The following is a 14488-nucleotide window of genomic DNA, read 5'->3' as shown; positions in this document are numbered from 1 at the left end:
ATCAGTGATTAAACTCTTTCAAGACCACTGGGATTTTATGTAGTCAAAGTACTTAAATAATTAAAATGGTTCAGACATACTTCAGGAGGAAGGAAATATTTGACTAATAGCTGCACAAATTCTAGTACATAAATTGTGATTTATTTGTTACAATGTACATACTTGTCATTTTAAGTATGATAATTAGCCAATTAATGTTCAGAACAAGTAAATGTAGGAGAGGAAAAACAGGCACATTCCAGGCAGCGGAGACTTCCATAGATCTTAAACTAGAGAACTATGTACTATAGGGATTAAAAGGGCTAATCCCATAGAAGTTAGCTCTGTGTAGCCAGACATATGGGTAAGTGGAGAAGCATGCTATTTAGCTTCTATTTAAGCCTAGTGCAGAAAATTATAAGCACAACTGTAATGTTGATAATTTGCATTGCTAAATATTTTGAACTTAAGGTGGTATACTGGTTTGCATATATTTTTATTTATTATGGTCAGGACTACAAAAAAAAAAAAAAACATTTAAAACATTCTTCCTTATATTTTTTAAAATAGTATATTTAGTTATTTTATTTTTTAATCAATCAGGTAAATATAAAATAAACATTTCATAGTCTTTTATCCAGCCAGTAAGTGGAACTTGTGACTGCTTTTCACATTTTTCCTTTACTTTCTTAAAGTGGTTGTAAACGTACAAGGTTTTACCTGATGCCAACATGGCAGCATACCTGTGATAGAGCTCCACCTCTCATCCACTCCCTCAGGACCAGCGAATAGAATAATTAAAGCAGTAGTTTGGCCCCCCAACCAGTACTTGGGCTGTTAAATGTGCTACATAGCCTGGGAGCACCTTCTATGGGTCCTGATGGGGCCTGCAGTGTTTCCTTATCAGGAATGAAATGTGCCATTAATTATGTGACTGTGGTGTTTGTGGGATATGGGGGGTCATCTTTTTTTCATTCCTTTTTTGTTTGGTGCCCTTGTGCCATACAGGGTCGGTCGCCTTTACCTTTGCCTATGCCTTCCCATGTCCCCTTTCACCTCCTTTGCCTTATACTCGTTGATTTTCTTTCCCCTCTCTTTCTTTCTTTTCTCTTCCTCCTGTGGTGTCTCATTACCTCTTGTCTCCGCGGGGACTCAGTTCTTCGCTGCCCGAGGAAGCTTGGCATCCCTATAGGGTGAACGCAGCTGCCCAGCTCTGTTTTTCTATGCAGGGGGCGCATTAGGTGGCGTCATCAGGCCACACCAGCTCTCGCATGTGTGCTGGCCAGCCATGAGACCAGGTGCCATTTTTAGTTGTAGGCAAAAAGTGCCTACTTGCCATTAATAGAAGGAGGAGTCTTGGGGGAGGTTTCTCTCTCTCCTGGAACAGTTCAGATGGCCTTGGTAGGTACAGGTGCATCTCATTAAATTAGAATATTCATACTCATATATTTTTTTATGTAAATGTTCTACACACAGAGTGATATATTTCAAGTAGTTCTTTCTTTTAATTTTGATGATTATGGCTTACAGCTAGTGAAAACCCAAAATTCAGTGTCTCAGAAAATTAGAATATTACATAAGAACAATAAAATAAAAAAAGCATTTTAACCACTTACCGCAAAGTGACGTACCCCGTGGTTATACCGGGATGATGCCTCTAGCTAGAGGCATCATCCCAGTACCGTTGTTTAGAGCCATTGGTCGGCATTCCGGCAGTAATGACTGATGCAGCTCGGGAGCCGCTCGATCGTTACCCCGGCGAGCTGGAGGGGACGTCCCCCCCCCTCCCGCCGCCTTCCGCGGCTCTGCCCGGGTCTCCCGTCCCACCGAGAGACCGGAGCAACCAGCCGGCGTGTCCGCCGGCTGGATGGAGTCCCGATCTAAGCCGGATGCGGCTTTGATCGGGTCTCCGATGACGTAACCCGGAGGCGGCGTCCATGACGTCATTTCCGGGTTACTCGGCTTCTAAAGGCGGCAGATTCAAAAAGTGAGTGTATTCAAAAATGCAGTTTTTGGCATTTTGAATACATGGAAGTGTAGTGGAGGGGTCTAGGGTCTTTTAGACCCTCGATCACTCCATAAAGAGTACCTGTCACTGCATATTGCTGTCACAAGGGATGTTTACATTGCCTGTGACAGCAATAAAAGTGATCAGATTATTATTATTATTTTTTTTTAAAACCTGTGTAAAAATTAAAGAAAAAAATAAAATAAATAGGAAAAAAAAAAATGTTAGCCGCCCCCGTCGCCGTTAGCTCGCGCACGAAAGAAAGTGTATATGGAAGTTGAGCCGCGAATGAAATCACTGTTCAAACCACACATGTGAGGTACAGGTTTATTGGTGTCACCACAGGAGGACACTGTGGACACCAAGATAATTCTGTGCCTCGTCCCAATTATTATTAAGAGAAAAAAAGTATGGACCAATGGACTTTGTTGGCACAATAACAGGACAATATTTTATAAAAAGTATTTTTATTATGAAACTATTAAAGTGTATATATATATATATATATATATATATATATATATATTATATATATATATATATACAAAACAGACAAAAAGGAAAAACAAAACACATGATCTTTAAAAACAATTGTTGCTGATAATATAAGAATCAGTATATATGGAAACCCATACAACCACCTAGTTGAAAATATGAAGCATCTACAGTATATAATGTATAAGAAAAATAAGACAGTGACTACACAAAAAGAGCTTAATCGTGACATATTGTCCTGTTATTGGGCCAACAAAGTCCATTGGTCCATACTTTTTTTCTCACACATGTGAGGTATCGCCACAATCGCCAGAGGGTGAGAAATAATTAAAAAAAAAGAGCTACACTCTAAACTGGTAACCGTTTAAATTTTTTAAAGCGTCGCCTATGGAGATTTCTATTGACCGTAGTTTGTCGCCATTCCACGGGTGTGCGCAATTTTAAACCATAACATGTTGGGTATCTATTTACTGGGCGTGACATCATCTTTCACAATATAAAAAATAAATGGGCTAACTTTACTGGTTATTTTTTTTTTAAATGCAGTGAAATGTGATTTTTCGCATTTTTTCCAAAAAAATGGCGTTTGAAAGACCGCTGTACAAATACCGCGTGATAAAAAATATTGCAATGACTGCCATTTTATTCTCCAGAGTCTTTGCTAAAAAAATATATATAATGTTTGGGGGTGCTAAGTAATTTTCTAGCAAAAAATACTGATTTTAACTTGTAAACAAAAAGTGTCAAAAATAGGCCTGGGGCTTAAGTGGTTAATACAGAAATGTTGGCTTACTGAAAAGTATGTCCATGTACATTATAGTATGCACTCAATACTTGGTCAGGGCTCCTTTTGCATGAATTACTGCATCAATGTGGCGTGGCATGGAGGCAATCAGCCTGTGGCATTGCTGAGGTGTTATGGAAGCCCAGGTTTCTTTGAAAGTGGCTTTCAGCTCATGTGCATTGTTGGGCCTGGTGCCTCTCATCTTCCTCTTGACATTACCCCAAAGATTCTCTATGGGGTTTAGGTCAGGCGAGTTTGCTGGCCTGTTTGAGTTTGGTCAAGCACAGTGATACCATGATCATTAAATCAGGTATTGGTAGTTTTAGCAATGTGGGCAGGTGCCAAGTCCTGCTGGAAAATGAAATTACCATATCCATAAAGCTGGTCAGCAGAGGGAAGCATGAAGTGCTCTAGAATTTCCTTTTAGAGGGCTGTTCTGACTTTGGACTTGATAAAAACCCATTGGACCAACACCAGCAGATGACATGGCTCCCTAAATCATCATGGACTGTGGAAAATGTTGCATTTCATTTGGAAATCAAGGTCCCAGAGTCTGGAGGAAGAGTGGAGAGGCACAGAATCCAAGTTACATGAGGCCTAGTGTGAAGTTTCCATTGTCAGTGCTGACTTTTGGAGCCATGTCATCTGCTGGAGTTGGTCCATTGTGTTTTATCAATTTCAAAGTCAGCGCAGCCCTCTACCAGGAAATTCTAGAGCACTTCATGCTTCCCTCTGCTGACCAGGTTTTTGGAGATGCTAATTTCATTTTCCAGCAGGACTTGGCACCTGCCCACACTGCCAAAAGTTCCAACACTACTCTGTTTGGTAGTAACTCAGCAGGTTCTACTTCTGTAAGTCCAAGGAGCCTAGATCCAGTCATCAGGCCAGGGACTCAGGAAGGGGATGGAACGGAACACAGACAATTTTTCTCAAGACCCATAGGCAAAAAGCCTTGAGTATTCTGCAAGAACCTGCTAAGCCCTTTTGATGGTGTGCATGCCCAGACTCTCACAGTAGGAGTAAGGCTGGTTGCAATACAAGGATGTCTGGACAGCAAATCGTGCAGATTCTTGGGAGGCATTCATACTTAAATGTTGGAAACAGAACCTAGCACAGTTAATTACAGTGGTGCTCAGTATGAGGAGGAGTTTGCATTGGTGACTGGAGAGAGAGCTTTTGAGGAAGTCTCGTTCCTTAGGGCCATTAGACTGGATCACTGTTATAACGAACGCCAGCAAGACAGGCTGAGGGACAAACTGTTGGTTCAGGGAAAGTGGAGATTTCCAGCCTGGGGATGGTCTCAAATGTGCTGGAAGCTAAGGCAGCCCTTTTGGTGCTCTTTTCCCTGCATCACTACACCAGGGACAGACCAGTCTCTCTGCAGTTGGATACCAGGACAGCAGTTGCCTATATTCAATGCCAGGGAGGCACTCTGAGCAGTACATTAGTGAAGGATAATGTCTGCGGGTTAATTTAATACATGATCCGGGCCCCTCAGCTCTTATACATTTTTCATAACTCCCCAATGTGGCTATCTAATCAGTGGTTTAAGCATATTGATTCCCATTTTGGGATCTTATCTGGAGGAGGAAAAAGGCCCGGATTAGTCTGTATACTCTACAGTATGGCAAGGATAATGTAGGATTAGCAGTTCCACATGCTAAGATGTATTTTTTGGCATCTCAATTACAACAATTTGCTGGCTGGGGATGAAGTGGTAACCCAGACCCTACAACACAATTGGTGACACTGTCAAACCCTATATTAACAGCCAGCTCCCATTTGAAGATGGGTCTACCGAGTATACCATCTTCCTTCCTATTGAGGGCCCTTTGGGGTTTACACCCCTGTGGAATAATCCAAATTACCCTGAACTAAACAAATTGCAAACCTTTTCTACATAGAGACAAAGTGGGATTTGTTTTTTTTCCTCAGTTGTATAATGGTAACATTTTAAAGTCGCATGTTCAATTATGTGCAGAGTTTTCCTGATCTTCTAAACAATTCTATAAATATCTTCAGCTCCGTCATGCCATACAGATTCAATGCCAAACACTCACTTTAAATGTATCTACTTCCCCTCTACTCATGGAGGTCCTCCAGGCTACTGCTCAGAAAGGCCTGATTTCACATGTATACACTACTCTTTTATCATTCATTCATGTTTCATTGAAATGGGTGACAGATATTGGGGACATAGATGATGACCAGTGGAACATGGCCCTAGAATCGATCCATACTGTATCTATATCAGCCTCCCATACGCTCTTGCAACTTTTTATCCTCCATAGGGCTCATCAGATGCCTGATAGACTGTATGAATTGGGCCTGAGAGACTCCCCCCCTGCCCTCGAAATGTAAAGTACATCAGGGTGATTTTTTACACATGATTCGACGATGCCCAAAACTTAAACTTTATTGGGCGGAAGTGTTGCAGCTTATATGTGCTCTAGCCCAGGTACCTATACCTTCCACCCCTCTGGTGTGCCTATTAGGTGTAATCAATGTTAAATTGTACCCAGAAGGTACATATGTTATGATAACCAGGTTATTGTACCTGGCTTGAAAGCTTGTAGCTCGACACTGGATAGCTTCCACCATGCCTACCAAAAAACAATGGATTGCTTATATCAACTCCCTCCTCCTTAGGGAACAACTGGCCTATCACCATAGAAATGCTGCTCCAAAGTTTGATCTCATCTGGCAGCCTTGGTTAAATAATCCTAGTCTTGCCCCACCACAGTTAGTGATGGATAGGCTCCTACGACTCTAACCCATTGAGAGTCACAGGGTTCTTGTTATGTGCTCGTTAACTCTTGCATTCGGTAGTTGAAAAGGTATACCTCCTGGTATAAACTATTTTATGACTTTTATGAGTACTGGTTTTTCTATTTTTAAGTTATGTTTTTCTGTTTATGACAAAAAATGATAACAAATTTCCTTTCCTATATTTGTTACGTGTTAAGTGACTGTTTATTATCTGAATGTATGATTTGTAATCTGTGACAATCTCAATGTTCTTTTTCTATATTTTGCTGTACAGTTACTATGTGTGAAAAAATAAAAAGTTTTGATTTAAAAAAAAGAAGGATAATGTCTTGGGCGGAAGGTTACCTACAAGCCCTAAGGGCAGTTTACCTCCCAGGGAAATTGAGCACACAGGCAGAGCGAATTTTACTTTGTTTTCCCAGATCACAGCGAGCGGGTTTTATACTCCCAAGTCTTCTATCAACCAGTCCACATGTGGGGCCTACCCCCAGATAGACTTCTTTGCCTCCCACAGCAATCACTAACTTTGGAGGTACCTGTCCCATTTAACGCACCCTCAGGTAGAAGGGACAGATGTGCTGGTCTCACCCTGGGACTGCAGTCCTATCTATGTATTTTCCCCATCATCTCTTATAATGGGATTCCTCTTGAGACCAATAAGGGAGAACATAGTGGATTGGCCATCTTCCCATCTTGGCCACAGAGGCCCTGGTTTCCCCTAGCCATCCACCTCAGCGTGCAGCAGCCAGTTTCCCTCCCAGTATTCCCAGGACATGTTACTCTTGCTGGGTGCAGGAATGGGACCTGCTGGTAAGAATTCTATGCAAATTTGAAATCGCATGTGCTATACAAGTGCCAAAAATTGGGCCTTTGCTGTTTGTGGTGCCTGAACTCCGTAACCAAGGCCTCGCAGTTACTCTTGCTGGGTGCAGGAATGGGACCTGCTGGTAAGAATTCCATGCAAATTTGAAATTTCATTTGCTACACAGGTGCCACAAATTGGGCCTTTGATGTTGGTGGTGCCAGGACACCGTAACCCCTCACAGTTAGCAGGGCACAGAGACAAGGCCTGACGTTAAAAATGACATACGACATTTAAATTGTATGCATCTGTCATACAAGTGCAGAAAAATTAGGCCTTGGGGGTTGATAGTGACCTAAACCAAAAACATTGTTGGAAGCTAGCACAATCAAGGTAGAGGAATAGGATAGGCAGCATATGCAGTCTTCAAGGGATGACAGACCCCTAGCAAATTCAATCTGTTACATCAGCATCAGGGGCCTGATAGCTCTTGTTGATCCAGGACTGGTTCATTTTGATGAAAGTCAGCTGATCAACAGAGTCTGTGGACAGACGCACTCTTTTGTCCGTCACAAAACCTCCAGCAGCACTGAACGTCCGTTCGGAAAAGCATGCTGCAAGCAGGACAGGCCAGTAGCTCCATTGCATATTGAGCAAGTTATGGCCAGGGGTCCATTCTCAAGACCCAGTAAGCCAGTGGATGCTCAGCTGGAAAGGTCTCCAAGTCTGCTCTTGCGCCTAGATAATCATACACCATATGATGGAGATGCTGGTGATGGTTGCTTAAACCTAACAGCCCTGGGTGCAGCTGAGGACAAAAGAACTATTTAAAGGCATCAGTCAGCCGACCCCTTCTCCACTGCTTCTCCTTTGGCTGAACAATGCCTCAGAAACACGTCTGGAGAATGTTGACCTCCCAGTGTCTGGAAAGGCAGTACACACATTTTTTTTTTCAAGGCCTCCTCAAGATGTTATATCCTCTGCTCCCTCTGTGAAGGCAGGATGAGCTCTGCAACTTTACTCTTGAAACGTGGATCAAGAAGGGTTGCCAACCAGTAATTATCCCTCTCCTTGATAGCACGAATCCTCGGGTTCTTTCGCAGGCTTTGCAGAATCATGGAGCCCATGCAACGTAAGTTGGAGGAGGCATGAGCTTCTGAGTCCTCTGGGTCACTAAGGATGACATTGTCAGCAGGAGCAACCTCTCCCCAACCATGTACAACTCCCGGGGGTTTCTGGGGAATCTGCTGTATGCTATCCTCCTCCTCTACATCGATTCTGCCGAAAACCTCCTCCTCCTCTTCCTCCTGTGTGTTTTGTGGCCCTGCAGGAATGATATCTGCATAAAGGTGGCCTTGTGAGGAAAGGAAGTCCTCCTCTTCCTGCCGCTGTTCTGCCTCAAGTGCCCTGTCCATGATTCCACGCAGCGTGTGCTCCAGCAGATAGACTAGCGGGATAGTGTCACTGATGCATGCATCGTCCCGGCTCACCATCCATGTGGCCTCCTCAAATGGTGACCGGACGATGCATGCATCCTTAATCAAAAGCCACTGGCGTGGCAAAAAAAAGCCAAACTTCCCTGACCCTGTCCTTGTGCCTTACTCACACAGGTACTCATTGATGGCCCTCTGTTGCATGTGCAGCCACTGCAGCATTGCCAACATTGAGTTCCACCTGGTGGGCATGTCACAAATGAGGCGGTTGGTGGGCAGGTTGAATTCCCCTTGAATGACAGATAAGCAAGCACTGGCATTGAACGAACGGCGGAAATGGCCACAGACTTTTCTGGCCTGCCTCAGGAGATCTTGGAAGCTCGGGTATCTGCTCAAGAAATGCTGCACCACCAGATTCAGAACATGTGCCAAGCGTGGAACGTGTCAAGTGTCCCTGTCGGAGGGCGGAAAGAAGGTTGGTGCCATTGTCGCATACAACCATTCCTGGCCTTAAGCTGTCATGGCATCAACCATCTCTGAGCCTGCCTCTGCAGAGCTGGCAGAATCTCTGCACCGTTGTGACTACTATCCCCTAGACAGACCAACTGAAGCACAGCATGGCATCTTTTAGCCTGACTGCTTGCGTAGCCCCTTGAATGCTTAGGTAGCACTGCTGCTGCAGAGGAGATTTGAGCAGAAGAGGACATGGAGGAGGAGGAGGAGGAGGAGGAGGAAGAGGTGGTGGAGTAGCCAGATGTGGCAGAACCAGCACCAGCTTTTTGAAAACGTGGTGGCAAAACAAGCTGCAACACCGAACCCTGTCCTGCATCCTTCCCAGCTGATAGCAGAGTTACCCAGTGCGCCGTGAAAGAAATGTAACGTCCCTGTCCATGCCTGCTGAACCTATTTATTAATATATTTGATATTAATATATTTGATATTAGTTTTTTTAGTTCAACCATATATTTGCACTTCTTTATTAAAATATAACTTTAAAACATGGGCAGAGTGCATAGTATTACAACAGAGATGAGAAAATTAGGATGTAATTTGTGATTGCTCGAATTTACTCCGGGTGGATATTTGAAACTTCCCATAGTTGCCCACACTTTATCACAACAGGTCAGTATAGATTGTGTGATAAGACACAACACAAATACAAGGGCAGTTTACCAGTTTTGAGTGCAGTGGAGCTGGATACTATGCTTGCTCAGTACAGGAACAGTCACTAGCCTCCATCTCATTCCACATTCCACAGTGCTTATGCTAAATTGTCATCATTATTAGTTGCACATGTATTACAAAAAATCCTGCCTGTTCTTCTGATGTAGTGGACTGTGTCCATGAACCTTTTGAGTCCCAGGATTGAATCCAAATCGAACCCAACTTATTGAATTTGTCCAGGTATCAAAGATATTTCTGCATCTTATTAAAGTGTAGCCCCAGTCTGTGGCATTCTCCAGCCACAGCTGCCCAGATTGGGCTGTGACATTTCACATAACAGCTGTCACCTCTCCCTGGCCACAAGTGAAGGGAGAAGCAGCCATTTGGCTAGAGAGGAGAGAGGACATGTAGACTCGAGCATGGCAGCTTGTGCGGCTATGGTTTTACAGCTTGAATAAATAAATTGTTGGATTTTAAGACCATGTGTTATTTTAAAAGCTAGGACTCCCCTATTGATATGCAAATGAACTAGTTGGACTGCTCCATGAGCTTAGTACAGGAAATGATGTACAGGAACTGGGGGGAGGGGAAGACTGAGAACAAAGCATATGCTCAGAAACAAAGGAGGAGAATCTTTCTGAGGACTGTGGAGAAAGGCCAGCTGTTTGGAGGACTCTATAATGACGTAACAGCATAGACAATCTGTGCCGGAAGAAGCTTTCCCTGATGACATTTCCAACCGATTTCCTGCAACTGCTGTAGAGTAACCCTTGGGCTCGTTGCGTACGGAGATTGTGAAGCTGCTATAACCTCAGCTAAGTATCTTTTTACCGTATTTCTATTGTATACAGACCATGGTTCCTGCTTATTTGCTAGGACGTAGTTGTATGTATATTTGGCTGTCTTCTATATTTTTACTAAAAGCATATTAATACACTACAGAGGTCTAAGCTTCCTTGGTTTTACCACAAGAGCCTTAAAAAGACACAAAGCAAAACACAGCTGTACAAGGACATCTTTATGTACTGAGTTATTACCAGGGAAGAGTTTGTTTATAAATAAGGGTGACAGGAGACAAACAAAAGAGAGCCCCCCAGAGGACACAAGCCCTGTAATAGGGCCACTGACGGAGAGCCTCGACCAATGCCCCATATACAGAGGAAACTGTTATCAACTGCAGGGCAGCCTGGGAATTGTGAGAAACTGCTGGAGCCTCTTGGATCTGTGGGGGATTTAGTCCCCAGGAGACAGCCTCCAATAAGTGGAGAACTGTTTCGAATTCCAAGTGTCTGGAGGGTGGTGTGCTGCAGAATGAAGGAAAAAAAGAGAAGCCAGGGCTCTAATCAGTCTCATATTGGTAATGAGAGGTGACAGTAGGAGGGTGCCACTGAGTCAGGGATGCTGCTGTTGTCAGAGCTTGTCACGGTGTCGGAGTAAGACTGTGCTGCTGTAATCAAACAGAGGTAACTTCTGTCAATGAAATCCAGCAAGCTGGAGGAGAGGAGGGTCATTGATTTTGTAAGAGATTGCTGTTACAAAGTCCAAAGTTGTCACTAATGCCACAGGTTCATATCACTCTTTACTGTGGGATACATAAAATATAGATCTAAGCGCTCTAACACAGGACTCCGAGCCCAAAAGTTTAATAGGGGTTTTGGAGAGACACAATGGGTTTTAGCTTCCACCAGATTATTTATTTCGTTATTGTTTATTGTTGTTACCATTTTCATTATTATTACCTTACTGAGAGTGTAGCCCAAATAAATCCACCTTTTCCAGCTTTCAGAGAGTGTGGCATTGCTAAAAGGATCATTGTCATCAGGAGACCCATACATGAGTGGCTCCTTCGGGAGTAAGTGTTAGATACAGATTACGCAACTTAAGGAATGGATTATATTTTCCTTTCAAGAACTGTACTTATTAGTAGGGATGAGCTTTGAGTTCTGGTCGAACGTAAGAACTTTGCCAAACAAAGGGGCTTCTTTGCGGGAACTTCGAGTTCCCGCATTATCATGGACTCTGACCTCTGATTCCAATAAATCACCTGCTGGGAGAGTGTGTTCACCCTAAGCGGGCTTGATGGTGGCATAGCTGGTAGAATACCAGGCTTGCAATTTAGAGGTTGTGGGTTCGAATCCCTTGGCCAGCGGGTGATTTATAAGTGGAATTCTGTCATTAATAATACATTGCTGGCAGGGAGAGAGATTTTTGCTTTTTACAGTTTGTTGAGATCAGATAGTGCAGTGTATACCACAAAGTTTTATATATATATATATATATATATATATATATAGGCACTTCAGTTTATATCAGTTTATGTCAGTATTGCTGAAAAAAACGCGCGAAAATAAAATAAAAAAAAAGGATCCATAAAATCCATACCAGACCCTTAGCCAAGCACACAGACTTGTTCAAGCTGGATAAAGGTGATAGACTGGCCAAGCATGTCTCCAGACCTAAACCCTTTTGAGCATCTGTGGGTCATCCTCAAACAGAAGGTGGAGAAGCACAAGGTCTCTAACATCCACTAGCTCTGTAATGATGTCATGAAGGAGTGGAAGAGGACTTCAGTGGCAACCTGTGAAGCTCCGGTGAACTCCATGCCTAAGAGGGTTAAGGCAGTGCTGGAAAATAATGGTGGACACACAAATTATTGACACTTTGGGCCCAATTTGGACATTTTATTTTAGGAGTTTACTCACTTTTGTTGCCAGTGGTTTAGACAAAGTTTCAGTGTTGTTAGATGAAAAGATATAAAAAAAATTACAAAAATGTGAAGGGTGTACTCACTTTTGTGGGATACTGTATATGTGATTTTTTTTTTAAATAAATTTGCAAAGATTTCAAACAAACTTCTTTCAGGTTGTCATTATGGGGTAATGTTTGTAGAATTTTAAGGAAAATATTGAATTTAATCCAATTTGGAAAAAGGCTGTAACATAACAAAATGTGGAAAACACTGTGAATACTTTCTGGATGCACTGTATATTATTTTCCAAAATGTGATTGGAACCATTATTTTTTAATCTAATAAAGTTAATTGCTTTTAATGCACTATCTGCAATCCCGCTTGTTTTTTGTATCTGAGCAGTGTAGTATTTCCAGTTCGCTGCCAGCGTGATGCTGTTTCCCTGGGTAACCATGATAAGCCTGCTATTGTTAGAAAATAGGTGATTGCAACTATTGCTATCATTTTTTTCACCACTTTGCCATATATAATGCATTAGGGTACACCCCATGCTGTTCATTTTTCTCTTTTTTAGCTGCAGATGACTGAACCTGAAAGTGGAAGAGAGATTTGCCTTGTCGCAATTATCACATAAGCAAATGTAGGTATGTGTGAACCATGACACATCCTGTGAATCTTATTTTCATCAAATACATGAAAGGGATTATGGGGATAAACCAAATCTGCTGTGCTAGTACAGGAAGGTATCCATGGATCTCCCTATGCAATTCGGTTTCATAATGTCACATATAATATGTGGCGACATTAAAAGGCATCACCGCTAAACACAAACCTAACAATTAGGAAGTTAAAAATCCGAATTTAAATAAAGAAGTAACTGTTAAGCCTAACATTGAAGTGTGTTATAGTGTTACTGAGTACGCTTGTCTAGGATATTGCTGTTAGTAGTTTGCAATGCATGTGGTCAAAGCTATAAAATTGTCTTGAAAACCTTCTGTATTTGACAATCAGCCTCTTCATAGAAGGGAAGAAGCACTTTCCAGAGGAAACGTTCCCTCTCTTGGCTCCCTTGAGTAGAGGATCTCATTAATTACCTCATGAATCCCCCAGCTGTTGTTTAGAATTTACTCACAGTGCCAAAGTCAACCCTCTTCTTCGCAACATTTGAAGATCACTCCTAGTGATGCCTTCCTGTCCATGTCATATTTTAATCCTCTGATACACTAATTCTTTTCACATATCTGTCACAACTTACATATATAGTATGTTTGTTGGAACTTTGTATATTTGTGTGGGTTTGGGTATATGAATCAGCTCTAGGAAGAGTGGTAAATGACTGTACATCCAACTAGCATGCTGGCATACCTATGGCATCGTTTCAAAGACAGCAGGAAAATGGCAAGCGTGCCTGCTTGTATCCTTGATTTGTAGACAGACCAATGCAGCACATAGATCTTTAAAAACCCGGGGCAAAAAGTCCTGTAGAACATAAGGACATATCAATGCCCAAAACAATGCTTTTGTGAATACAGTATTTACTGTAAGGTTAACTCCATCCAAAGCAGAGTTGTATAAAGTCCTCAAAACCCATATTTGAGTAAAAGTACAAGTGCTCGATCAAAAAGTGACTTGAGTAGAAGTGGAAGTGCTCGATCAAAAAGTGACTTGAGTAGAAGTACTAAAGTATGCAACATTTTTTGTACTTAAGTATTGCAAGTATTTTTTTAAAAAATTTTGCTACTCAAGTACTGAAAGTAAAAGTACCAGTAGTTTTGAAAAACAAAATTGCTACTCAAGTACTGAAAGTAAAAGTACAAGTACTGTGTTATGTAGTTATTAAAGAAAGAAGTCAAAAGTTTGAACATCATATTGTTTTTTATTATTTCAAATGCAGCTTTTATTTATGCATACAGTAGCATTTATTTTCGTATTCGCTGATAATACACATGTTTTGAGCTTCATGAAACCTGCCATCTACTGTTCTGGCAGTGGTAATTTTTATAATAGTAACGAGTAACTATGCAGCAGAAAAAAAAAATATCGGAGTAGAAGTATTGAAATCATCGAAAAAATGTAGTGAAGTAAAAGTGGAAGTAGGAGAAAAAAAATTCTACTCTAGGAAAGTACAGATATCGCCTTTCGGTACTTAAGTACAGTAGTGAAGTAGTTCTACTTAGTTACTATACATCTCTGATCCAAAGTGAGTTTCTCTTATAGTCTTGCATGGTTGCCAGCAACAGGAACTACACATGCTGGAGTTTATTCATCCTAGTAAGGCAGTAATACTTTCCTGTGTATAATAAAGGTTCAAGAGTGAGGCCCTAACTTCCACAACAGTCCAGATGGTTTATTTATTGTTTATTAA

Source organism: Pelophylax lessonae (assembly GCF_965119305.1).
Source record: "Pelophylax lessonae genome assembly, chromosome: 1".
NCBI lineage: Eukaryota > Metazoa > Chordata > Amphibia > Anura > Ranidae > Pelophylax > Pelophylax lessonae.
This window is presented reverse-complemented; position numbering follows the sequence as displayed.